We start from the raw sequence: 26,956 nt of genomic DNA, 5'->3' as shown, positions 1-26,956 counted from the left end.
TAATCTTTCCTGATGGTTTGACAAAGAATAAGCCACATTCTTTCATTTTGCCCTCAATAAATCACTATGAAATATGAAATTAATAGGAAATAAATGGGAAATGCTAAATATGGAAGGTGAGATACGAGAGGAGCAGTTGTTTGCAGTGGTGTCACCCCACAGCCCCTGCTGGGCTCTGTTTTCCAGCACGTGATGCTCACCCTTGACCTTTGTGTCCCCTGCTCCCAATTTTCCATCCTGTAACAAATCCATTTTCCATGGAATATTTGGTTTCAGCAGCTCATGGTGCTGCTCCGTGGAAGACAGGACTGGAGACACCTCCAGGCCCTGAGGAGAGTTGGATGCACCCATAGTCAATCCAAAATATTGGAATCACCCACCCTGAGGGTGATCCTTCATCACCTGGAGGACAGAAATGGAGCACAAGGACTTTGGGGTGTGCACTGATACATTCCTGCTAAATTCTATGGATATCAGGAAAAGGCTTTTCCCCCAGAGTGTGCTGGGCATGGAATTCCCCCAGGGAATGGTCACATTCCCAAGGCTGCCACAGCTCCAGGAGCGCCGGGACAGCGCTCCCAGGGATGCACAGGGTTGGATTTTTGGGTTTGTCCTGGGCAGGGCCAGGAGCTGGATCCATGATCCTCATGTTCCCTTCCCTTGGGAATGTGTGTGGAAGAGGTCAGTGGGAAAATGTGGTGTCTCCTGGACTGGGAAACCTCTGTGATCCACAGAGGATGCAGCAGCTCAACGTGCATGGAGCACTTTGGGGAGGAGCCTGATCCCAGCAGCAAAACTCCAGGTGCTGCTGATGCCTTGAGGCTGCCCTAGAGCAGAGGCTGGGCAGAGTCACAGAATAAAGCAGGGATCCATGAAAAGGATCTCCTCCATGGATCCACCCTGGGCAGCACCAGAGCCCAGCCAGGGCTGCACCCAAGATGAACCCAAATGGTCCCAAAATGCACGAGCGCTCCCGGGGGCTCTCACTGGGATCAGCTCTGCTCCATTGGCACATTGCAGTTCATTGTCCAGTTCCAGCTTTAGGTGATCGAGTCCCATCCTGCTTGTTTTTCTCTCTCCAGCCCACGGTGTTTGTGCTCCTGGGCTGGGATTGGGATCATTTGTCCTTGGTGCCCAGCTGGAGAAGGAATTGTTTTGTCTCCCTGCTCTGTGCAGAGAGCTCAGCAACACTGAATGTGAAGCTCAGAGCTGCACACTGAAGCTGCACAGAGCCTGAAAAATAGAAAAGCCAAACCCTGAGGCATCAGTGCCAGGATGTGGCTTTTGCCATCCCTCGGCACAGAGAGCTCCCCGTGAGTCTCACCTGGGCAGGTGACAGGATGGGAGGTGGCAGCTGTGGCACTGGGGAGAGTCGTGCCAGGTGAGACAGAACGGGAGACGCTGGCACACTCCCGGGAAGGTGTTGGAACAGCTCTCGTGTTTCCACCAGCCCCAGCACAATGTCACAACAGTTCCCACAGGAATTAATGTGATGGGAAAAGCGTACTGCACACATAGGGAGAATGATGGGCAAACTGGGAACCCCGAGATCTGTGTTTTCCAAGGGTGAAATCCTAGCCTGAGCTGTGGCAGAGCACCGTGGTGTGAGGAACAACGTGGATCCCATTCCCCTTTGTGTGGCTCTATAATCCCACGAGGAAAAAAAGGCTCCCGAAGATTTAAAGAGGCTTTGGCTCAGCCTTTGAATGCCTTTTCATTTTCCCCTATTCATGGATCAAATAGAGCTCCCTGCTCTGAATAATTGCATTTTACCTGCTGAAAACACAGTCTGGAAACCTCAGAGTGCTTTATTCCTCCTGATGGCACATAAAGCATAAACATTAAGTTTGCTGAAAACAGGGAAAAATAAGACTCATTTTTTTCTCTTCAATATAATTTACAAGGGGAAGCATTAACTCATAAATCATAGGCACAAATTCAGCGAGGATTGAAACACTACACTCAGCAGCAGGCAAATTACAGCCACACCACTCCATCACTGAGGGCTCCTTCCAAGGGCATTATTGGAAATATGTTCCTTATGAGGAGAGTTAAGGGGGGGGAAAGAGAAAAAAAAAAGGCACTAAAACCATGAGGAAGGAGAGTCCCAGCACCCCCAGCCAAGGCAGGGCTGGATTCAGCTCAGCCCGCCCTGCCTGGACTCACCACCCTCACAGGAAAGGATTTATGCCAGTCTCCCACCCATCCCTGCCCTGTGGCAGTGGGAGCCATTCCCTGGGTCCTGTCCCTCCATGCCTTGTCCCCAGTCCCTCTCCAGCTCTCCTGGAGCCCCTTCAGGCCCAGCAAGGACTCTGAGCTCTGCCTGGAGCCTTCCCTTCTCCAGACATCATCCACAACTCCGTGTGCTGCTCTGGTGCAGCATCAGGATTTGGGAGACACCATGGGAAGAAGGCAGGGAGGGGTAAGAAAAGGAGATCTTTGGAACAATTATTTTGCTGCATTTTATCTCCAGAGAGAGAATCTCCAGCCCTTGGAGCATCTCCGTGGCCCCCTCAGGACACACTCCAGAGCTTCTCTGTGCCAGGGTGTCCCCACCCTCCCAGCCAGGAATTCCCAATCTCCCACCCATCCCTGCCCTCTGGCAGTGGGAGCCATTCCCTGGGTCCTGTCCCTTCATCCCTTGTCCCCAGTCCCTCTCCAGCTCTCATGGAACCCCTCCAGGCCCTGCAAGGGCTCTGAGCTCTCCCTGGACCCTTCCCTTCTCCAGGTGAACATTCCCAGCTCTCCTAGCCTGGCTCCAGCTTTGGAGCAGCTCCAGAGCCTCCTCTGACCTGGCTCCAGCAGCTCCAGATCCTTCTGGACACCCCAGAGCTGGCAGCGCATGATTAAACCTGGGATTTCCCCTCTGGACCAGCAGTCTGTGAGAGGCACATCAAAACCTGGGTTTGAGGGGAAGAAGGATGCAAACACCAAAGTTTAGCACTCCTAAAGCACCGCTGGCACTCCCTGGACACTCAGGCCGCATCCAAGGCAGCTCCAGCTCTGCTTTGGCTCAGGAGAAGAGTCTCAGAAATAAGGATTTAACCGCTGTTCTTTGTACTTGCTTCCTCTCCAATTTAATAGTTCCTTTTAGGCCCTACTCTCCCAAGCAAGTGTTTAAAGCTGGACTTTATTGTGCAGAGTATCTCTAAAATCTGCTTTATGCCCCCGTCTCCAAAACTCCTGTTTTCAGATACAGTTAATTATGGCCATGAAGGTTTTTTCCCTTTAAATCTTGCTCTGTGACTAATCCAGCAAAGAGGGAGCTTCTCCTCAGCTGCACAAACCCAGCCCAGATGTGGCTCCAAGGAGGTGAAAGGGAACATCAAAATAATTTCTGCCTGTTCAGCACCCAGCTGTGCCCAACCCCAGCACCCAGAGCTGGGGATGGGCAAAACTTGGCAGGTTAGGGGAATATTTTTACAGCCCAAATTCTGCCAAATACCTCAGAGCTGGAGGTGTGAGACACCTGAGGTTTTGCCAAAACATGAATTGAGCAAACTGAGGAAAATGCGATGCCTGTTCCCCTTTTTTGTTTTTTTTTTTTTTTTTTTGCATTTTCTATGGCATTTCAAGTCTCCAGGGCAGGGGTTTCCCTTCCTGCTGCAGGCTGAGGCTCTGCGATGTGGAAGGAAGATATTTCTGTGTGTTTTTAGCCTCTGTTTGTGTTGTGCTAGGATGGATGGAATTGCTGGGTTGTGCCACAGGGAGCTGGGCATCCCTCACCCAGCCTGGAGCAGGGAAGGAACTGCTGCCACACATGGCCCTGGCACAGACTGGGGGTCACCAACAGCACCAAAAAACCTCATCAGAGCTGTGGAAAATCCCCAAGAATGTGCCCATTGGCAGCGTTCTCATTCTGGCAGGCAGCAGACGTGGTCTGGGTTCATTTTGAGGTGGCTGCTGTGGCCATCGGGGATTTACAGCACAAGGAGATGGGGGGACTGATGGACAAATGAGTGAGAGTGGAATAACTGGAGCCACTGGAGTTGAATTCATGGGCACCTCAAGGCCTGGCTGCAGTAATTTCAGCTTGGCAGAGCCGTGTCCATCTCCTGGAAATTCATGAGCCACCATTCCTGCTCCAGCAGCCAGTGGGAATCCCAGGACACATTTATTAGACCTGAGGAAAAAGCTGTTCATCCCGTTTTTACTGCAGCAATTGATGAGAACGGGGATTAAAGTGGCACCCAACAATAAAAACAACTCCTGAGGCAGCCAGAGCCCAGCAAGGCCCCACACATCTCGAGGGTGGGCCAAAATTGTGTTACCACATTAAACCTTGCCTTAGACCAGAGCTGAATTAGATCAGACTGAACAAAGCTGATCTTAGGAGAATTTCTCCTCCAGGTTTTCCATCACCGATGGTGCTTTACACCCCAAGCCTTTACACTCATGCACGGGGTGAGACTTTGAATATTTGTCACAAGGATATCATGGAATAATGGAATGGTTTAGCTTGGAAAAGCCCTCCAGGACTGGCAAGAGGAAGCAGCAGCACTTGTGGGGCAGGGCAGGCTCCTGCACCAGGGTCTGTGGTCAACAAACTTCCCCATCCTGCAGGAAACACCAGCTGAGGTTCCCCCTCCGCCCTCTGAACGCACCCGGGGTATTTTTAAATTGTCTTCAAATCTGAACAAGAAGCAGAAATGTGCTGAGTTAGGGAGGGAGCTGCTGGAGAGCAAGGCTAGGTGAAAAATGGCATTTCCCCCAACTCTTGCTTGTGAGGAATTTTGGAGGAATTTGAGACGGGATTTCTGAATTGTTTTGGATGATGTGGTTTGTTTCTCTTATCTTTTATGTAAGAAGGGTGACACACACATCACATCTTTATAACATAGTTCAGATGGCCGCAAGATGCTAAGTTACAAGACTTTTTAAGGGTTTATTAACTAATAAAATACTACTAACAAAAATATTTATGTTTTTAACCCAATCTTTAAATATTTTATCTTCTAGACTTATGCTACTGTATAAACTTTTTCAGCTAATTATGTTATAACACACAAACTTAAAGTACTGTATTTTAAATTTTTGTTTACTTTTGTAACTACTTTTATTTTTTTATATCTTAAAGTCTACACCCCTAAACTTTATTTTATTTAACTTAACATGTCTCTACCTTAAATCTACATTCTTACATCTAACACTTAAATTTAGAAGCCTTTTCGAAAGTCTCAAATCAAACCTTATATTTAATTCTAAGCTTTAACTTACAAACCCAAAGGTAAAAATTCTTAGGTTCTAAAAATTCCCTAAATTTCAAATTCCAACTTGCTGCTCTTTTTGAGGCAGAGAGGTGAATCCTGGGATGGGATATGAGGGAAAAGCCTTCCCAGGCTCCTCATCCTTGCAGGGCTCGCCCCACACCAGCATTACATTGCCTGGAGTTTGAGCCTGGCCCAAACTTTTTAATCCTCCTGTGTTTCTAGTGAACAACAGACCTCTGCCAGCAGTAATTGCATGAATTTCTGGGATTTATCTCCATTGGATTGCCTTTGGCATCTAATCCCATCAAATTGCCTCTTTGCTGAAGGGATGTCGTATGTCTGGAGGCGCTGGAGGGGTTAATGTGATGTGTAACCAATGGAAGATATATTTAATGATCTCTGAAATTGCTTCTGTGAAGCATCCCCATAACTGCCACAACTCGATTTACTACAGATCCTGCAAATAACAAATGTAATTACTTGGGAATCAACATAATATTGGGTCAGACAGGCAGATATTCCCTCCGTTTGCTGGAAACTTAATATAAATCTGGAGCAAGTGTCTATCTCCAGTCATATTCCCAAGCTGTGCTCTCAGAACAACATCCAGCATGGATTCCTGGAAAACGACTTAAAACCCAGAGCGCTGTAATATTATTTTTTGCCTTATTAAGAGCTTTAATATTAATTTTTGCCTCATTATTTTGCCTTATTACACCAGGGCTTTGCACCTTTGCATCATCAGGTGAAAGCCTTTCATTGCCAGTGTGGCTTTGCTGTGTTCGTCATGTTCAGCAGCACAGCCAGAGGCAGTTCTGTGTTTCCCAGTCCTTGACATTCCTTGCTGTCCTCCTGAAGGACGAGCAGATGAGGGAGATAAAAACCACTCTGTGCTGGGAATGCTGACACCCACAGCATCCCCAGTGCTCCCTGCAAAGGTGGTGTGGAATTCCAGCAGGGTTGGGGTCAGCAGTGCTCAGCGAAGCACAGATGGGTGGGAAAACCTGCATTTTGGGGGGGTGTCTCTTTCCCATTTCCCTCAGCAATCCAAGATTTGAATTCTTTGCCAACTCCAAGGCTGGAGGTGCTGGAGGGTTTAGCTGGAACCAGTCAGCTCCTGTGTGCCCGTGGTGGTGGCAGCCAGAGCCTGGAGGGGGAGATCCTCTGGAAAGCTGGGTCTGTCTGGCTGAAGGATAATTGTTGGATAATTTTTGACTCCCAGATCTTCCTGGGAAGACTGACCTTGCCAGGAGGCAGAGGATTTCTGTTCTCAGGTCACACATTGTCCCTTTGGAGGCTGTGCAGGAGAAACTCACTTTGGACATCCAGGAGGAGGCAAGAGCTCCATTCCCTGGGTGCTGACCTGAGCCAGAGGGAATCATGGAATCATCAAGGCTGGAAAAGCCACCGAGTCCCACCATTCCAAGGTCACCCCCATGTCCCCGGGAGCTACATTCACACATTTGCTGAACATTTCCAGGGTTGGTGATTCCCCAGCCTGACCACCCTCTCAGTGGTCAAACAGACCAGCATTCCCTGTGAGATCTGAGGTTTTATGAGCACAGAGACACAGCAGTGGTGACAAGCTCTCCTTCCCAAGCTCCAGGTGCTGGACGCTGATTTTGGATACAATCCCTCCACCTGCAGAGATGCTTCACCCCACAGGTGACACCGTGGTCCCCCTGCTGCCAGCATCACCCCCATCAATCCCCTAAAGACACTCCCTTCCCATCAGCACAGCTGATGCCTCCCGTTTTTCAGGAACAAAGGTTTTATTCCTGAATGATGAAGGTCCCAAAATCTCAGCCCAGGGCCCAGAGCCGTGCCGTGACAAGCAAGATAAAGCAGACAAAGGCACGGGGAGGCTCTCGTGTTGCAGTGCTAATAAATAAAGCTCTCCACGGTCTCTCCAGAGGAGAAACATTCCAGTTGGTTCAATAAAACAGGCTATAACAAGAGATTTATATGGAATATATTGAATTTATTCATCGAGGATTGCGGGGACATTTTTTTTTCCTGCTCCAGGTCCTTCTGCAGCAGCAGCTGCTTATCACTGGTGCCTTTGTGCAGGGGACAGGGCTGGGGGGCTCAGATCCTGCTCACAGAGTATTGATTGCAGGCACATCACAGGCAGCCAGATGTGTGTGGCTTTTCTGCCTCCAGCAGCTCCAAAATCCTCAATCCAGGTTGTCCTCACAGGGAAAAAAAAAAAAAAAAAAGCATGACAAACCAGCAATTTTTGGCAGTTCTCCCACCCTGATCACCACTTCCTACACCAAAATATTCCTACAGTAGGCAAGCAGACAGGTTTAAATGGCTCAGAGTATGATTTAGGTTAAAGGCGGCTTAAAACATAATTTTAGGATTTTGCTATAAGATGAAGTTGGGCTTTTGGGGACTTGTTTTGTCACACAGCGAGTGAGCAGACTTTACACAAAGGCTGAGACACACATATAGGTAAGGCCATGGAAGTGTGTAATGTATACACCCAGCAGACCCTAATCATGAGCTAAATTAGCCTAAATTCATTAAATTCTCATTATACACCTAGAGATTTAATTATTTTCTTCTCTCCTCTAACTATTGAGCAAATGCTTTGCAAGTACTGCAGTCTTTGCAGCCTCCAATTCCTCTTAGTGAAAGAACTTTCCAGTCATTATCATTATTATCTCAAAAGAATCTGACCAGAGCCCCAGACCCACACCAGGTCAACACCTCACTGCCCGTATCAAAGCATGGATAAGGTTAATCCACTCCATCCCAAGGCTTTTTCCCACAATAATCCTATAACCAGATGTCACACAAGGAATTATCGGGGAAACCTGGCTTTGCTTGGGCGCTGCTCCTCCTTATCACCAGATTACACCCAGTGAAACCATGAGAGATTTGAGGCAACCAGAAGCTCATAAAGGAAAAGGGTCAGGAGGGCAAAGGGACAAGGTTTGGATGTCAAGCAAGGACTCGGGGAAGGAGACGCAGCCCGGCATCACTCGGCATAAATCCGAGGATGCGGCGGCCTCGTCATGTAAAATGCATTAAGCTGTCAAAATGAAGATCCTGTCTTCAATCATGCCGAGTCCCCCAGGCCCCCATGTTAAATATTACATCAAGACATTTCCTGTCTGGCATTTAGGGGAAAAAAAAAAAAAAAAAGAGAGGAAAAAGCAAAAAGGAGAAGAAAGGTGCGTTCGGCCTCACAGTGCGGGGCTGTCCCCGGTGTGAGTGTCACTTCCATGGTGACACAGAGACTTGGTCTGTGGAACATTTTGCTCCTTTTCCCCTATAAATGCAGTTGGTCAGTGAGAAGAATTCCCAGGGAAAGCTGCTGCTCTGTTCTGAGGGGGTTTTGGCTTTTCTGAGGCCTGCAGGCAGCCCTGGCTTCACCTCCGGCACCAAGGCCTGTCACCTCAATGAGCCCATCATGGAACGTCCTTGTCCTTCCTCCCTCCCAGCCTGGGGACACTCAGAGAACTTCACCCGAGTTAATTTCTGAAGTGGATTAGTTAAACTTCATTAAAGCCCGGTGTAGACAGCCTTTTTCAGAATTAAGTTGGCCTTAATTCAATTTACGCAGGAGCTTAATTTGCTTCAATCAGCTCCTGGTGCAGCTCGCAGGGACAGCTCCAGGTGCCCTCAGTGACTGCCACCATTGCCAGGACATCTGGGGACAGCTCCAGGTGGCCTCAGTGACTGCCACCATTGTCAGGACATCTGGGGACAGCCACCCTACTCCTCCCTGTTTCACCACTGCCATCCCATCCCAAAAAGGGGAGCAGGAATGACGGAATTCATCCCAAAAAGGAGATCAGGAGTGACAGGATTCATCACCTGAGCCTGGCTGATGAAAGGAAGGACCACAAACCCCATTTTTGACCAAGAAAGGCTCCATGAATAACTGAACCACTGCTTCTTAAAAGCTTTACAGCTTCCCTCATAAAAAATGCCAATAAATCCTGCCCTGGAAGCAATTTCAAAGCGTGGATTCCTGTCTTTCCTCTTCTGCTTTGATGGTTGCCTGTAAATTCTCATGGCATCACCTCCAGCCTGGAATTGGGAGCCCTAAATTTCAGCTCCAGTGTTTCCAGCTTGAATGCCTGTATGGAATTCTGGAATCCCAGAATGGTTTGGGATGGAAGGGACCTTAAACCCCATCTTGTTCTACACCTTCCACTATCCCAGGCTGCTCCAAGCCCAAACGTTCCCAGGGATGGGGCAGGCACAGCTTCTCTGGGCCACAAATGTCCTTTCTAGAAAGCAGTAAATGCCTCACTCCCCTGTCCCCGAGGCCATAATTTCAGTTATCAACAAGAGCTGCAAGAAAAACAAACACTTCCCAAAAATCCTGACCATCACCAAGTCCTTCTCTCCTGACGCAAGATTTGTAGGAAGCTGTAAAGCCCCTGATTAAGGCCTCCAGGAGCTCTGACATCCCCAGGGACGCTGCTTTCCATGGAAAAGCAATTCCAGGGACCTGCCCGAGCAGCAGACATTGGGGGCTGCATTTTGAGCAGTTTTACCTCATTGTCACTGGGTTTGTTTTTTGATGAAAGCTGGAGCCGTGAAGATTAAAGAATAATGTCACAGAAGGGGCTGATCAAATTGAAAAGATCCATCAGATTAATTACTAGGCTTAAAGGAGCTTGTCCATTTATCAGAAACAAAAGCCTTGGGCTTGCTACTGAGATTATGGGATCTCCCATTTTCCAATATTTCCATTTGATCTTGTAAAACCAATCCACGGGACTGATGTAAAGTCAAAAAGAATTTGCATGGAGCCTTTCCTACCTGCTGGGATTGCTCACTGGATACTCACTGGATACTCGGCCTGTGCTCACCATTCACCTTCACCCTCTGGAGCCCTCACTGCTTTTTATTGAAGTGTTCCAAGGCAGTCCTGGCTGCCTTCCAGTCCTCACCCAGACCTGCCTGAGCACAGCACGGCCTGTTTGAAATGCTGCATCAATATTTATCACAACTTTGGAGGATAAGGAATATTTTAATCTTAAAACACCTCCCTGGCTGGGGCGAGATTAAATAAATGCATAACTAAAAGATGTAGGCAGTGAACCTTTTACCCAGCACCAGTGACTTGGTAAAGGCACAGGGAGGAAATTCGGGGGCTCCAGACTCTAAAGCTGTGATTCTAAATTAAAATCATCTGACAGCTCACCCAAAGCCTTTGAATTCACACATTGCAATTTCCTTTCTGACAACAATAATGAGCACGGTGTTAATAAAGCAGCCCGAGCTTTGCTGTGTGATCTCCTAAAGCTTCCCAGACAACCAAAGGGGTTCAATTCTCTGTGTCCCCAGTGAGTGTGGCATGGTGCAGATGATTCCTGAGGGAAGTAGGGTGGTGGATTCCCATGGGATAACCTGGACCCTGCTCCAGGTCCCTGGCTGGAGCCAGGCAGGGGTTGGGCTCTTCTCCCAGGTAAAAGGGACAAAACAGCCTCAAGCTGTGGCCCAGAGCAGCTGTGGCTGCCCCCGGATCCCTGGAAGTGCCCAAGGCCAGGCTGGATGGGGCTTGGAGCACCCTGGGATAGTGGGTGGACCACAGGAGAATGTTTTCCTAAATTTCCTGTAAAAATCCCATTCCCTCTCTGTGGTACCTCAAGTACGGTGTCTGTCCCAGCCACTTCCCAAGGAGCTGTGCTTGGAATCAATTCCCACCATCCAGGAGATGCTCTGGAGCTCCACCCCTTTCAGTGCCTGTCCTTCAAGCCAGTTATCCCTCTCAGAAGATCCGAGCTCAGGGAAAACACCATTATTTTATTGGGAAGGAAGCGTTTCCCCCTTGCAGATGGTGCAAACGGGATTTAAAACATGGGGAAGTTTTCCACACTCTCCTCCTGGGTGGGATTTCAGCAGGGAGCAGTTGCAGGGCTTGGAATTGCTGCGGGTTTCATGCCTGGCTGAGAAGATCCGCAGGAGGCAGCGCATGGATGAACATTTTGGGTGCTTTCCCTGCGGCTTGCAGACCTCACCTGAACCCATCCGCTGCAAATTCCACTTCTGCTTCCCAGCATCTCCCAAACCCGGAGCCAGCAGCCTTTCCAACACACAACAGAGCAAAAGAGACATCCTGAGCCCCTAGTCCTGGATGAGATCCCTAAATCTGAGCGTGGCTGGGGCTACTGGCTGCACTCAATAAGTAACAGCTGATTTTCTCAGGGCTCTTCACACTGATGCAAGCAGGGATCGTATTTTGAAGCTCCCACTAAGAAAAGCTTCCCTATAATTTGCTAAATTTATCCCAAACACAATAGCGTGTGTGTAAAGGGGGATCTAAGTATGGAAGCCACTGTTTTAATATAATTGGCCTTTTAGATTAAAAGGCTCTTGTAATAACCTTTTTCTAAGAAGCAGAAAAAGTCATAATTACAGAGCAGCCACACATGACAGATAGATGTTCCAAATTGAGAAAATTAACTCTTCCCTGCATTTCAGATGGAGAAATCCCTGCCAGGATCAGCCACCAACATTGCAAAAAAGGAAAGACAAAACCCCCTCACTCACCTAAACTCATTTTTAGTTACTTGAGGTTTCTCCCCTTTGCCTGGGAAACCAGTGTGGGTTTTTCTGCTGGTTTAAGGAGAATCTGAAACTGAGTTAAGGAGAATCTGATCCTGGCTGTGTAAGCATTTATTATTTATTGTTATTTTACTATCCTGCCTATTGCAGTACATCCATTAAATGTGACAGGAATCCCCCTGCTCTGAAGGTGGGACCAGCCCAGCCAAGCTATGAGGGGCAGACCCAGCTGTTGCTCCCCATGCTCCAAGTCCTGTCCTGAACAAAGAGAAGGAGGCTGAGATTAGAAATAGGGAAAATTTCTCCATGAAAAAGCTTGTCCAGCCTGGCACGGTGGTGAAGTCCCCGTTCCTGGAGGGATTTAAAAGCCATGTGGATGCGGCACTGGGGGATGTGATTAGAGATGGGATCGGCAGTGTAGGGGATGGTTGGGTGGTCTGGGAGGGCTTTTCCAGCCTTCACAAGTCTGTGATTCCACGTGCAAAGAATACAACGAGCTGCTGCCAAGTAATTGCTGCCAGGAGGAGAATTCCTCACTGGGATTAGTTGGAAAACAAATACGATGAGAGCTTATCCTAATGCTGAACAGAGATGGAAAGGTTTGGGAGCTCCAGAGGAGAAGCTGGTGGTGCACAGAGGGTGCAATGACCTCTTGTGACAAGGGTGCCACACTGGGAGCAGGGCAGGGCTGGCGCCACCAAGCAGCACCCTGCTCCCCTCAGGATGCCTGCAAGGCCCAACATTCCCATGCTGGAATGTTTCTGCTGCTTTGCCACCTGAATAAACACCCCAAAGGCAAATCCTGTGCCCTCCATCTTCCATCCCCATGGAACCCCCCCATGACTTTCCTGACTCGCCGCTCATGGACACTGTGCCAGCTGCTGTCACTCCACTCTAGGCTTGGAGGTGTTTTTCCATCATGGCCTGGAACTGTTTCTGGCTGGTTAGAGAGGGAATTTTAACTCGAGCTGACTGGCTCACATCGAGGAATCACATCCCTCAAACGTTTAACGCCAAGCGTGTCCGCATCAGACACCGCTCCCCCTTCTGCAGAAACAAATCAGAAAATTAATATTTAAAAATCTATCCATCACAAGATCATTTTCTTCTCCTTAGCAACACGAGAAAGGCATTTGTGACCACCATTTCCTCTGCACTGCCTTTAATTTTTAGATATCGGTTTCAGCATTAAAAAAAAATGGGACCAGTAAATCAGCCCATTAATCATTCCAGTCCAGGAAAGCTCCAGTAAATCACCCAAGTTTTATATCTTTATTTTTTTGAACTTAGGCCCAAGAGCCCAGGGATTGAGGCCATGTGCTATTAATTTGCAAACAGGCAGTTCACATTTTTGCGTGCTGACCTCAGCCCCGCAGCCCCAGGTGCGGCGGGGAGAGCGAAACCCGCGGCTGCGGCGCACGAGGAGATGATGTGTCAAAACAAATGTCAGGATTTGGGATTCATTTCACGGGGCCCCAGCAGTGCCCAGGTCTGACTTATCCACAGCCTGCTCCCATGATCCGCAGGAGGCTCGAGCAGGGGTGGTAATAATGAAATAATCCACGGGATTGTTTATTGCTGGTAATTAAAGTGAGAAACCTCGTCACGCATCCGGAGCTGGCCTTCCTGGTGTCCCTGGTTTTCCCTGGATGAGAGCTGGTGCCCTGCTGGGTGCTGGGGATGTCTCAGGGCAGCAGCCAGCGTGGCCCAGGTGACATTAAAGCGGGATTTGTCCCCCAAGCCATGTCTGTCCCCAAAGCCATGTCTGTCATCAGCAGTGCTCCAGCTGAGCCCAGCTTTGCCCTTTCCACCCCTCCTGCCTAACGACCCGAGCAGAGAGTCTAATGAGGGAGAGGATGCGGAGCCACTACCAGGGAAGCAGCTCCAGCCCCTTCCCTCGCTGACCTCTGAATTCCCGGGAATAACAAAGAGCTCGTTTCCAGCTCCCGGCTCCCATTGCAGCCCGCTGCCCACACCAGGATTGAGGGAACGCCCAGGAGCATCCTCAGGCCGCAGTGCTGGTCAGTGGGAGCGGGAAGGTGCAGAAAATTCCCCTCCCCAAGCTTCCAGGAATGACTGCAGCCCTGGGAATGCCGGGCCACCATAAAATCCATGTGGCTTTGGCTTCACTAGAACACCTCAAACTGCATTTGAAGGACTAAAGCAAATTAATGGGTAGAGCTGTGAAAATTTTAATCTAAAAGGTTGGAAAAGCCCTGTGGGATCATCAAGTCTGACCATGAACCCAACAGTGCCAGGTTCACCTCTAAGCCACTTCCCCAAGTTCTCATGGCTGGGACACTCGTGCCACCCATGGCACAGGGATTTCTCTGCCAAAATTGCTTGCAAGGATTAAATATCCTGAATCCTGGATTCCTGCAGGTCTGGAGCAGGGAAAATCTGCAGTGCTGGTACTGGCAGGGCAGAGCTGCGGGTGGGTGCCCAGCACCCTTTGCAGGGATTTTTGGGGTCCCCTTCAAAACCCTCCCAGCCTAAATGCCTCAGGGACCTGGAAGAGATCTAACATCTCTAAAATTTTTCCTCTGCTTCAGATTTTCATTGTTTCCCCAGCACAAATTTGGTGCATAACAAGGGGAATATGAACAACCGAGGATAAAAGGGAGATAAAGTGTCAGGGTTTATTTTTAAATTATTATTTTTTGTAGTTTTCCCCACCGTCCTTGTGCAACCACAAAAAGGCTTTCTAAAGTGCAGCTTGGGAGGTTCTAACAGCAAAAACCAAATTATTTATCCCATATCTACACGTGGCAGTTTGTGGTATCAGTGGGGTGGGGCTAGGGGGCAGCAGATAAAGGTTCCTGTGTGCTGACCCCGAAACAACACGGCCCCATCAGCAGGCACCAACCCCTTTCCTCAGCCACAAAACAGAGACCTCAGCTCCTTGCCCCTCTGGGCATCTTCAGTGTGGGGTGAAGGACAAATCGAGGCTGGAATTCAGGAGGAATCATGGAATCCTTAAGGTTAGAAAAGACCTCCAAGTCCGACTTTCGCCCACTAAACCATGTCCCCAAGTGCCACATCTTGTGTTTTAACACTTCCAGGGATAGTGACTCCACCATTGCCCTGGGCAGCCTGGTCTGATGTTTAATCATTCTTTCAAGGAAGAATTTTTCTTTAATAGCCAACGTGAACCTCCCCTGGTGGCCATTTCCCCTCGTCTCACCACGGGTAAATGCTCCAAGAGCTCAGGAAAGAGCCCCTCGATGCTGAATACCACCAAAACAAACCAAAAAACTCCTCTCTAAAGGCACCAGGGCCTGCAGCTGTGTGTGAGAGCAGTGGGAAATAGGTTATCCAGGGATTACACCTAATTATGAGGCAGGGGTGGGAATGATTGGATGGAAGTTGTCACTTCCCAGCCCAGGTGATGGGAGCCAGCGTGGTGGAAAGCAGCACGGTGTGGGTCACTGGGCACATCCCGGGAACTGGGAAGGTGGGGATGCAGCCAGGCAGCTGCACAGCCCAGCTGCAGCTCTGCCCTGCCTTCCAAATGCCTTTTGCTGGCTGAGTTGTCCGGGGGGTTCAGGGGAATAGAGGGAAAACGGGGTGAGGGTTTGCTTTGCAGTGCTCCCAAAGGTGGAGTGGGGATAATTAAAGCAGGCAGGCCCTGGAAAGTGAACCATGAGGAAAAATGGAGAAATCAAGTTGGATGGGTCTTCCTATGGGTACCCTGGTTACTGGGAATTTTAGATTTCTGTGCTGCCAGGCACTGACCCCCAGGAGAACACTGCAGTGACCTGAGGCCGTGGAGAAGGTCCCAAAATGGAATGACAGAACTGGGATTGTGGGTGTGGAGTTTGGATAGAAGTGTGTGATATCACAGGGTGGGAAACTCAGAGTTTAAGGGTTTAGAATACAGGAATATCTTTAAAGCAAGGTGGAGGTTTTAGGGTGGAGGCTGGGCCTTCTCTTTCACCTCTTCTCCATGGGTTTGGATGGTTTTGTGTAATTGGATAAAAAAGTCCACATTGTGGGCCATGGGTGGTTGGTTATTGGGTTGAAAGTGAAAATAATTCAGTTGTCATTTCTTAATTGGACAGTTTATCCTTAAAAGGCCTTGTAGAGAGAGATGGGGTTCCATTTTTAGTTGGTTAGAGTGAAGTGCTGCAGAACTCAGGGTTTGTGAGGCTGTGACAGAGATAAGCACTAATAAACACCTGAGTCCCAACAAGAAATCCCATCTCACACATTTAGTCCCGACCTTGGCAGAAAAAAGAAGCAAAGAATCAGCACTTCCCATTGCAGGCCAAGGCTGAAACGTGGATGAAACATGATTTTTATAGCTAAAATAGAAAAAGCCGAGGAAGGTGATGGGTGTTTTCCTGATTCCCCCGCTGGATGAAGGGCTTTTCCCCAGGAGCAGGATCTGACATCACTGGAGCTGCTGTGCACCCCTTTGGAGGCTGAGACAACAACCCCAGCACCCAAGGGTGCCCCAGCCCTCCCAGAGGAGTCCCCACTGCATCTCCTGGGAGGGTGAAAGCTCCAGCAGCAGGAGGAACAGCATGGATATGAAATCCTGCGCCCAGCAAAGACCTGCCCCAGCCTGAGCTCCCCCCTCGTCTGCTGCTGTCAGCTCTGACACCTCTGCCTGGGTCCGGCAGTCCCAGGCACGGCAGGGAGGAGTGGCTGGAAAATCCAGCCTCCCACACAGCTCCAGGGATGGAACACAGGACGAGGAGCACCCGAAGGTGTGGAAAGGGAGCTTGTGCTGGGGAGCTCAGAGTTATTGCAGAGCTGGGCATGGAAAAGCCAAGTGACAGCAATTCTGTGATTCTGTAATTCTGTAATTCTGTAATTCTGTAATTCTGTAATTCTGTAATTCTTTAATTCTGTGGTTCTGTAATTCTGTGATTCTGTAAATCTCTGATTCTGTGATTCTGTCATTCTGTGATTCTGTAATTCTGTAGTTCTGCAATTCTGTCATTCTGTGATTCTCTAATTATGTGATTCTCTAACTATGTGATTCTTTGATTCTGTAATTCTGCAATTCTGCCTGCCCACACATCCCTGTCCATGGCAGAGGTAACTCCCATTAAACCCTGACATTTTCCTGCCAGGCTTTTGCAGCAGGAGGAGCTGGAGAAGGATTTTTTACTCGGTCAGTGACAGGGGGAATGGTTTTGAACTGCAAGAGAGGAGAATTTGATTCGATTTTGAGAAGAAATATCTTCCCTGTGAGGGTGGGCAGGCCCTGGCACAGGGTGCCCAGAGAAGCTGTGGCTGCCCCTGGATCCCTGGAAGTGTCCAAGGCCAGGCTGGAGCACGCTGGGACAGTGGAATTGTCTTTAGGCATGGCAGGGGTGGCACTCGATGGGCTTTAAATTCCCTTCCAACCCAAACCAATCTGGGATTCTGTGAAACAGGAATTCCACGAAGAAGAAAGGAAGAAACCACCCCCACCCCCCCGGCTGTCCCCTCCTGTCAGGAGTTGTGCAGAGCCACAAGGTCCCTCCTGAGCCTCCTTTTCTCCAGGCTGAGCCCCTTCCCATCTCCCTCAGTAATTCTCCAGCCCCTTCCCCAGCTCCATTGCCCAATTAATAATTCTGTGTTATGATCCAGCCCTAGGGAAGAGCCAGGTCCTGATGTCCAGGCTGGCTCTGGTTCCTGTGGTGAGCATCACCTGCAAACATCTGGATTTGACAGGGCTGGACCAGGGACCTTCCCACGCGCTCCCCCGCCCCTCTCCGGGCTCAGTCCCTGCTGCTCCATCCCTGGCATGTTTCTTCTCCTCCAGGTTCAAAGCCAGGTCTCCAGGACCTGTCTGCTCCTCACAGGATGAGTTTATAGGACTTGACAGAGTTGGCTTTTCCCACTGCAAAGGAAGGAAGTTGCTTTAAGCTCTAAAAAAAAAAAAAAAAAAAAAAAAAAAGAAAAAGAAAAAAAAAAAGCCAGAACCATCTGGCAGAGCACAGCTGTGGAAATACTATACATCTAATTATTTATAGAGGTACCTGCGCAGGGACGAGATCAGTTCTCATAATTACATCAGGAAAATGCTCTTTTGATATAAAACCAGCTCACAAAAATACGCTGGGGGCTTGGGCTGAGGAAAAACCATCATTTTCTTTGCTTTTTGAAACCTCAAAGCAGCAACAAGTTTGTTTTCTGCCGGTGGTCCGGGCTTCAAATGAGACCTTTGGCATCTGAAAGCCATTAAAGTGCACGGTCACAACAGCCCCAGCCATTAGAGAGACAAAACAAAGGCACAGATAATGAACCGACTCTTGTTCCTATTAAATCAACAGCAGGAACATTCCAGGAACAACCAGCCCCGGCTGTCCCCGGGGATGCTCCCGGGGAGGCGGCTCCAGCCGGCCACCCCCAGGAGCTGATTTCCAATGGAAACGCCGCCCTCGAGTCCTGGCTTTTACATCAGATTTCCCCTCTTTGCTTCTCGGAGCTCTTTAAACCCATGGGGAAGACCTCGAGGGGAGCCGGCTGTGGTTTGGAAGTGGCGGCTCTGGAATTTCGGGATGCTGAGCGCTGTGGAGAGCGCAGAAGCGAGCGAGGAAACTTTCCCCGAGGTTTCCAAGGAGCAAATCGGGAATTTCTGCAGAGATCCCAGGCTGGGTGTTGGAACCCTGGCTGCTGAGAATTCCAGATTTTCTCTGCTGCCAGGCACTGACCCCCAGGAGAACACTGCAGTGACCTGAGGCCATGGAGAAGCTTCCAAAATGGAATGACAGAACTGGGATTGTGGGTGTGGAGTTTGAACAGAAGTGTGTGATATCACAGGGTGGGAAACTCAGAGTTTAAGGGTTTAGAATACAGGAATATCTATAAAGCAAGGTGGAGGTTTTGGGTGGAGGCTGGACCTTCTTTACCTTCTTCTTCTCCTTCTTCTCCTTCTTACCCATGGGTTTGGGTGGTTTTGTGTAATTGGATAAAAAAGTCCACGTTGTGGGCCATGGGTGGTTGGTTATTGGGTTAAAAATAAAAATAATTCAGTTGTCATTTCTTAATTGGACAGTTTATCCTTAAAAGGCCTTGTAGAGAGAGATGGGGTTCCATTTTTAGTTGGTTAGAGTGAAGTGCTGCAGAACTCAGGGTTTGTGAGACTGTGACATGGATAAAAACTAATAAACACCTGAGTCCCAACAAGAAATCCCATCTCACACATTTAATCCCGACCTTGGCAGAAAAGAAGCCAAGAACCAGCTGCTGGGATGGCCCTGTCCCCCCTGTCCCTCAGCCATAGCATCCATCCTCAGGGAATGCTGGCCCGGGGAATCACTCCAAGATTCAAAGGATTGAACCAGGCAGGAGGAGAGACCTCAGGAAGGGGCTGTAAATTTAGCAGGAGCTTGATAAATGCTCCTACTGCCTTAATTATCCCAGGAGCTGGGATTTTGTGCCTGCCAGGGAAGTGTCTGGTGCTAGGTTTTGACAGTAAGTGCTTGTGCATCCCAAATTACCCATTATAAATTAATAAAGGAAATGGGAGTTAAATGAAAATCATCCCTGTGCTGCACCTAACGGGGCTCCTGGAGAGCTGGAGAGGGATTTTTGACAAGGCCTGGAGTGACAGGACACAGGGAATGGCTTCCCATTGCCAGAGGGCAGGGATGGATGGGATATTGGGATATTGGGATATTGGGATGTTGGGAAAGGAATAACTCCCTGGGAGGGTGGGGAGGGGCTGGAATGGAATTCCCAGAGAAGCTGTGGCTGTGCCGTCCCTGGAAGTGTTCCAGGCAAGCTTGGACAGGGCTTGGAGCAGCCTGGGACAGTGGAAGGTGTCCCTGCCCATGGCAGGAGGTGGAATTAGATGGATTTTAATGTCCCTTCCAACCCAAACCAGTCTGGAATTCCATGATTTGCAAGTTCTGGAAGTGCAGAGATGATGAATTCATCCATCAGCTGAGCCAGTGTTGGAGGAAATGTTCCCATGTTTTATAGGAAAATGTCTCAGGAATGAAAACAGTCATTTTCACCCCTTTTCCTTTCTCATTTTGCACAAAGCAAACTTTCAGCCAAGCTTCCTTTCCAAGAATAAATGTTATCTCAGTTTTTAAATTAGAAATTAAAGTCTTGTCAGCCCTGGGAGACAGGGAAGGAAACTTAGATTATAATACCACAGGAGACTGAAGGCTGGAAGAGAAGGGGGCTTAGTCAAATGGTTTAAAAACACAGATTTAGGTACTGACAAGCTCTGACAAACACAGGGCCAATGAGATGTCTCATAAAAATTCAGCTTTCTTAGGCTAATGCATCGCAGCCAGCAGCAGGGATGGATTAAATCCCAACCAGGATTTGGGCAAAATGAGGGAAAACCGGCAAAGAGATTTCTGCTCCCTTTTAACCCCCAAGTTTTTGTCATTCTGTGTCACAACAGAGAGCTCAGCCACAAGAAAAATCCCCTTTATTATTAATATATTAATAAATAACAACCCAGCCCTGCCATGTGGTGTCATTTTCTCTTGATGCCTGTGGGCCACGACCTGCAGGCTTTGCTCTTTCCATACTCCCAGTCCCCAAAACATGCTGCCATCCCAAATTTCATGGCAATAAATCCAGGGAAATCTTGAAGATTTGCATCCAGTTTGCCCATTTCTGCTGGGGAACAGCGGAGGGCAGGTGGGAACCTCGTGGGAAAGAGGTTTTTTATGGAATTGCCATGGGAAATGTGGGTTATGAGGCAGAAAAGTGCAAAGAAAAAGGGAAGATGACTTTTGATACAGGCTGGTTTTGGTGGTAGGACAAGGGGGGATGGAAAAGGAGGGGAGATTTAGGTTTTTTTGGGATGGAATTCCTGGCTGGGAGGGAGGGGAGGTCTCAGCAGGGCTTGGTGTGAAGGTGTGAGAGCAGCAGATGGAGGTTTGGGCTCCCACACCGTGTCCTACCTGTCTCCATCCCAACAGTTTAAAGGAATGAAACTCCTCCATCTGCTCCTGCAGCTTGTGCAGAGCCCGTGCTCTCCACACTAACAGGGATTATTGCTTTTAATGAACAAATAAATGAAAAGGGTCTTTGGGGAGGCCAGGACAGAGCGGACTCTTGATCTCTGCTGACCAATTCCCGTCAATATTTCCTGACAAACCCCGAGATCTCGGGTGTTTAAAGCATGGTTTTTATCAGAAAACTGCTTTCTGTGGAATGCACTTTCTCACTTTCTCTCCTGCAGCTCTGCTTTATCCCAATCATAAAAATGTGGAATTTGTGTGAGAGTAAAAGGGAAAAGTAGCAGGTGCTTGAGATTCAGGTGTGAAAAGCCCTTCTGTGTGTGTAAACAGAGCAGGGCAGTTTGTGAGGGGCTGATTCCAGGGAATCTTTCCTGCTGCGGGATCACAGAATCCCAAAAGGGTTTGTGTTGCTATTGGACACAAAATGAGTACACAGAAGCTCGGTAAATTCGAAAGAGAAAAAGAGCTAATTTTATTTCTGACCTCGCAATATCTAGAATTCTAAAAGTGGCAGTGGATCGGAGGATGGAACTGCCACCTCTCCAACCACACTGGTCAAGCCAACAGGCCATCAATTGTCTCTTCTTAAAAAGAAGAATGCAAAACAATCATTGATTATATGAACAGTGTGTGAGAACTCCAGTATAAATATGTAAACATCAGAAGGCATAGGAAACTTTTAAAAGAACTTTAAAACTTTCAAAAGAACTATAAAAGAAAACTTAACACTTTTAAAAATCAGGGCAACAGGTTTGGGGTGGAAGGGACCTTAAATCCCATCTATCCCACCCCTGCCATGGTAGGGACAATTTCCACTGTCCCAGGGCGTTCCAACCTGGCTTTGGGCACTTCCAGGGATCCAGGGGCAGCCACAGCTTCTCTGGGAATTCCATCCCAGCCTCTCCCCACCCTCCCAGCCAGGAATTCCACCCCCAATATCCCACCTAAATCTCCCCTCCTTTTCCATCCCCCTTGTCCTACCACCAAAACCAGCCTGTATCAAAAGTCATCTTCCCTTTTTCTTTGCACTTTTCTGCCTCATAACCCACATTTCCCATGGCAATTCCATAAAAAACCTCTTTCCCACGAGGTTCCCACCTGCCCTCCGCTGTTCCCCAGCAGAAATGGGCAAACTGGATGCAAATCTTCAAGATTTCCCTGGATTTATTGCCATCAAACAGCACCAGAGTTTAGCATACATTACCAGCACGGGCTTTAAATCAAAGGAGCATTTCTTAATCCATTATTTATAATGAATCAATTATTAATGGAGATAGCTTTTTCTCCCCTAATAAATTATTATAAACTCTGCTGTAACACGCTGTACCAATATGTACTATATAAATTATGGGATGTGGTTCAGGTTATGTGGAATTTAAGCAGCTCCCTGAGACGTTTACTGGCACAGGGCTGGCAGCGTTGCATTTATTGCAACTTCAAGCAATCAGAGCTCCTCATAGCAGCTCCTTTATTTGCTGGGAGAGAGATTCTTCAATAAATCACCTGGTAAAGATCTGTATTATTTACACAGCAATGGGAATAAATGTATGTATAAATGGGGTTTGTATTACTGGAAAGAGGAAGCCTTTTTCTTTCTGAAGCTTTTTCTGCATTCTCCTCTTCAGTGCTGAATTTTTTCCTTCTTGTTTCTTGGTGCTTCTACTGTTTTTTTTTGATTTTTCTCTGTATTTTTAGATCCAGCACTGTGGGTCTGGGGTTGCTGTGGTTTCCCAACACAAACTTGTAGCTGAGTGAGGAGGATTTTGCTGTGGCTCTGGTTTTGGGGTCCTCCCCAGAGCCCTGCAGGACCTGGGCATCTCCTTGTGAGAAGCAGAAGAATCTCCAGAACCATGGTTCAGGAGGATCAATAAATACTAAATCCCTCAATAAATCCTTCCATAAATCCCCTGGTAAAGATCTGATGTGAATAAATGTGAATAAATGTGGGGTTTATATTACTGGAAAGAGGAAACCTTTTTATTGAAGCTTTTTCTGCTTTCTCATCTTCAGTGCTGAATTTCCTTCTTATTTCTTGGTTCTTCTGTTTTTTGGTTTTTCTCTGTATTTTTAGATCCAGCCTGGCCATGGACACTTCCAGGAATTCAGGGGCAGCCACAGCTGCTCTGGGCAACCAGGGCCTCACCACCCTAAAAGGAAATTATAATAATCACAATGGTAATCATAGAAAAAATCCCCAAAAATATGCAATGATTCCCAGGTGGGGTCTGGATATAAGAAGAGGGTGTCTGATACCCAGCACATCAAATCCTGAATGTATCAGGGCTAAACCTTCCCACAGCCCTCACTCAGCCCCATCACCCCTGATTCCACTGGAAAACCACGTGGAATTCTCCCGGAGCAGCTCCGTGGCACAGCAAATTTACCACTCCAACATCCTCATTAATTTCCTGAATAAACACAAAGGCCCAGCCTCTCCCTGGCCTAAATCCACACATTCCCAGTGTGCCAGGAGCACTTCCAAAGGCTCCCGGGCCCTGAGGTTTCCGTGTTGGTGGCGGATACCGCTGGGGGAGCCGCAATCAAAATCCTGCTTTTATCCTCCTATCAAAGCACTCGCGGAGATTCGTTTCCATTTTAATGCCTCTCTTCTCCTGCTTTTAGTCATTTTTAGTCATTTTGGCTTTAATAACATCATCTGCATTTAAAGAGCAAGTGAATTCCCTGCTTTCAGCTCGCTTCCTGGGTGGATCCTGACGTGCCATGGTGATCCATATATACAGACCTATATCCCAGAGCAGCTGTGGCTGCCCCTGGAAGTGTCCCAGGCCAGGCTGGACAGGGCTTGGAGCAGCCTGGGTTAGTGAGAGGTGTCCCTGCCCATGGCAGGGGTGGAACTGGGTGAGCTTTAAATTCCCTTCCATCCCAACCCATTCTGGGATTCAGTGATCCATGTAAATCCTGGAGAGAGCTGCAATTCCAGGGTCTCTATGACAACGATGACAAGCCCAGGCTGGCTGTCACTGCTTTTCCTCCGTGCAGGATCCAGAGTTTCCCATCAGACAGGAAAATTCCCACTCCACTACTTTATGAATCCATCTCTGCCTGGTGCAACCACAAGTGACCAGCGGGTGGTAACTGGAAGGAAAGCTTCCTCTCCTGCCAGGAATACTGACCTCATCCCTGGAGGTCTGCACAGGAACTGTCTCTGTGCAGTTCAGGTGAGAGCCATGGTGGCCCAGCTGTCCCCAGTGTGTGACCTCAGCTGGACATGACCAACCCTGTGATGGTCCTGCTCAGGTGACAGCCATGGTGGCCCAGCTGTCCCCAGTGTGTGACCTCAGCTGGACATGACCAACCCCGTGATGGTCCTGCTCAGGTGACAGCCATGGTGGCCCAGCTGTCCCCAGTGTGTGACCTCAGCTGGACATAACCAACCCCGTGATGGTCCTGCTCAGGTGACAGCCATGGTGGCCCAGCTGTCCCCAGTGTGTGACCTCAGCTGGACATATCCAACCCCTGCCTTCAGGAGGGCTCCAAGCCTTTCTTCCCTGGATTCATTCCCCCAGGCTGCTGGCATGGTTCATTCCCCCTGGCATTGCTGCCATGGTTCAAGGACCTGCCACGACGCCAAGGGACACCAGAACATTCCAGCTCCAAGAATGCTTCTGGAAAAGCTGCATTCACCAATTTAATCCATAAGGATTTTGCCACATGCTCCTACTTTTCCCTGACCTCCTGTGCTGGCCATGCCAACAGCAGGGGGTCAAACTTGCTGATCCTTAAGGTCCCTTCCAATCCCAACCACTCCTCAGAGTTTCTTTGTTTTCCACGGGAACGAACGAGCTGGTTTTTCCATGGCAAGACCCCCGGGATCCCCCAGGTGGAAGGGGCCGTCCCCCAGCAGCGCTGGAAATCATTAAATTGCAGCGGTTTCGGAGCAGAGCCGCGGGGATGGCGGAGGATCTCGGCCGATAATGAAAGACGCCGGGAACTCAATTTGTTTTCCTTAACGAACAGAAGGTTAAGAGAGGATCCGCTGGCAGCCTCTAATTACTTCTGGAATTTAAATGTGATAATAGAGGGCTCCCTGGCCAGGCAGATGAAAGTACACCCAACCCCGTGCCTGCGAGATTAAAATTCAGCCTTGAATTAAAAGCACCTTTTTAGCAGCGCAGGTTATTAAGCACTGAAACAACCATTGAGAGATCTCCTGATTTGAAGAGGTTTTTTTTTTTTTCCCTTTCCAAATCTAAAGCTTTAATTCAAATAGAAAAATCCCCAGGCATGTTTTACACGGGAGTTCAGGCCAGATAATCACGATGGCTTTTTGCCAACCTTATCAAGTATTAATGTGCCATCACCCCGCTGCCCTCCTCCTGTGCTCTGCTCATCAAACAATAATTTTGTCAGTAAACACAGAGAATTTCTCCAGTGTGGTGTCACCAGAGGTGGTCAGCAACGAGGAGTCCAGGGCTGTATCCATAAAACACCCTGAATGTGGCAGGAACCGCCTGTGGGTGACAGCTGAGTGTTGTCAGCAAATCCCTGAGGGGTTTTTCTACCTGGATGTTGAAAGGAGATGCTGGGACAGCGAAGGTCAGTGGCCATGGGGGCAGCTTAGGGACAAGCTCAGCTGGAGCCAGGAGCAGGAGAACCACCAGGAAGCTGGAGAAGGTGCCACCAAGGGAGAAGACACCACCTCAGTGGAAGGTGCCACCACCACGCCAAGTGTCACCGTGATGGAAGGTGCTGCTGTGAGAAGATGCCACCACCACACAAGGTGCCACCACCACACAAGGTGCCACCACAACGGAAGGTGCCATCGTCATGTGAGGTGCCACCACGACGGAAGATGCCACCACCACACAAGGTCCCACCTCTTTGGAAGGTGCCACCAACACTCAAGGTGCTCTCATGATGGAAGCTGCTACCTTGATGGAAAGTGCCACCATCACTCCAGATGGCATCACCACTCAAGATGCCACCATAATGGAAGGTGCCACCTCCCCACAAGCTGTCACTGCGACAGAAGGTGCTGCTGCCATGCAAGGTGCCCCTGTGAGAAGATGCCACCACTACACAAGGTGCCACCACGTTGGCAGGTGCCACCATCATGTGTGGGTTTTAAGCCCAGCTGGAGATGAAATCCCTCGGAGCCGCTCGCTCTTCTCCCTCATTCTGGTGGAATGGGGAGGAGGATCGAAGTCAAATTTGTATGTTGAGAAACAAACAGCTTAATAATGGAAATTATAACAATAATAATAATAATAATAATAATAATAGTAATAATAATAATAATAGTAATAATAGTAATAATAATAATTTTTAAAAAGCAATTTCTCACCATCCACTGACTGATTCCAGACCCCCCTTCCCAAATCCAGACCAACCCTTCTGGGCTGCTGTTTCTCCCCTGCACACCAGTCCCACGGGGCCATTTTAGAAATGCACACATGGAACATAAATCAAGGACAATTTCCAGCTCTCTGGCTGTGGTTTGTGTTCCTCACACAGTGCAGCAGGTAGGATGGATGGTGGGATGTATTCCCCACTGGAATGTGCCCTTCAGAGAGCTCTGGTGATTTGTCAGCAGACAAGAACACGGCTGAGGAACTGCTCTGCCTTTGGAGAACTTCTACGCAAGAAGTAATGGGTTCAGAGTGAGAGAGGGGAAATTTAGGTGGGATTTTGGGAAGGAATTCCTGGCTGGGAGGGTGGGGAGGGGCTGGGCTGGAATTCCCAGAGAAGCAGTGGCTGCACCAGGATCCCTGGAAGTGTCCAAGGCCAGGCTGGATGGGGCTTGGAGCACCCTGGGATAGTGGAAGGTGTTGGGGTGGGAATGGGGTGGGATTTAATATCCCTTCCAACCCAAACCATTCTGGGATCTCAGGACCTGCACTAAACAAGCCCTGTGGTCAGGAGATGCCACTTCAGTGACAGGGAAAACACCAAATGGGTTTTCAGGAAGCTGTTGGGAACTGGGAATGAGGGCAGAGCCTTCAGATCTTGGTGGCCCCACAGGCAGGACCTGGAAAAGGGTGAGGCAACTAATGGAGAGCAACTTATCCAAGTGCTGGTGTGGGAAGAGTCCTGGGGAAGCCTCAATGCTGGCAGAGGCTGTGAAGGGAAGGAATGTTTATTTTGTGAAGGGAAGGAATGTTTATCTTGTGCCCTGAGCAGCAGGAACCTGAGCGAGTGCCCTCAGCACATCCCCATCCTGCTCCTCCAGCCCTGCCTCCCTCTGCAGTTTCACAGCTGACTTAGCTAAAAATACTCCTTTGTCCTGTGCTTTCTAACTTCCTGCAGTTTCTCTGTAGTCAAAAG

The 26,956-nt window shown here is 48.8% G+C and overlaps 2 long non-coding RNA genes across 2 annotated transcripts in view; one reads left to right on the top strand and one right to left on the bottom strand.

The window, feature by feature from the left end:
- The window catches only part of LOC137476771 (uncharacterized), a 95,387-nt gene extending 73,953 nt beyond the window's left edge, over positions 1-21,434 (top strand). Inside the window, exon 3 of the long non-coding RNA XR_011000574.1 lies at positions 21,414-21,434. This is a non-coding gene — a long non-coding RNA (uncharacterized lncRNA). The remainder of the gene's footprint in view (positions 1-21,413) is intronic.
- Positions 21,435-22,534: 1,100 nt separating this feature from the next.
- On the bottom strand, positions 22,535-23,697 carry LOC137477572 (uncharacterized). The gene is made up of 2 exons (XR_011001050.1): positions 23,056-23,697; positions 22,535-22,818 (listed from the first exon to the last, which is right to left on the bottom strand). It is a non-coding gene; the product is annotated as an uncharacterized lncRNA (long non-coding RNA).
- Positions 23,698-26,956: the final 3,259 nt, after the last annotated feature.

Source organism: Anomalospiza imberbis, chromosome 7 (genome assembly GCF_031753505.1).
Source record: "Anomalospiza imberbis isolate Cuckoo-Finch-1a 21T00152 chromosome 7, ASM3175350v1, whole genome shotgun sequence".
NCBI lineage: Eukaryota > Metazoa > Chordata > Aves > Passeriformes > Viduidae > Anomalospiza > Anomalospiza imberbis.
The sequence above is the reverse complement of the archived record's forward strand: the minus strand, read 5'-3'. Positions and strand labels throughout refer to the sequence as shown.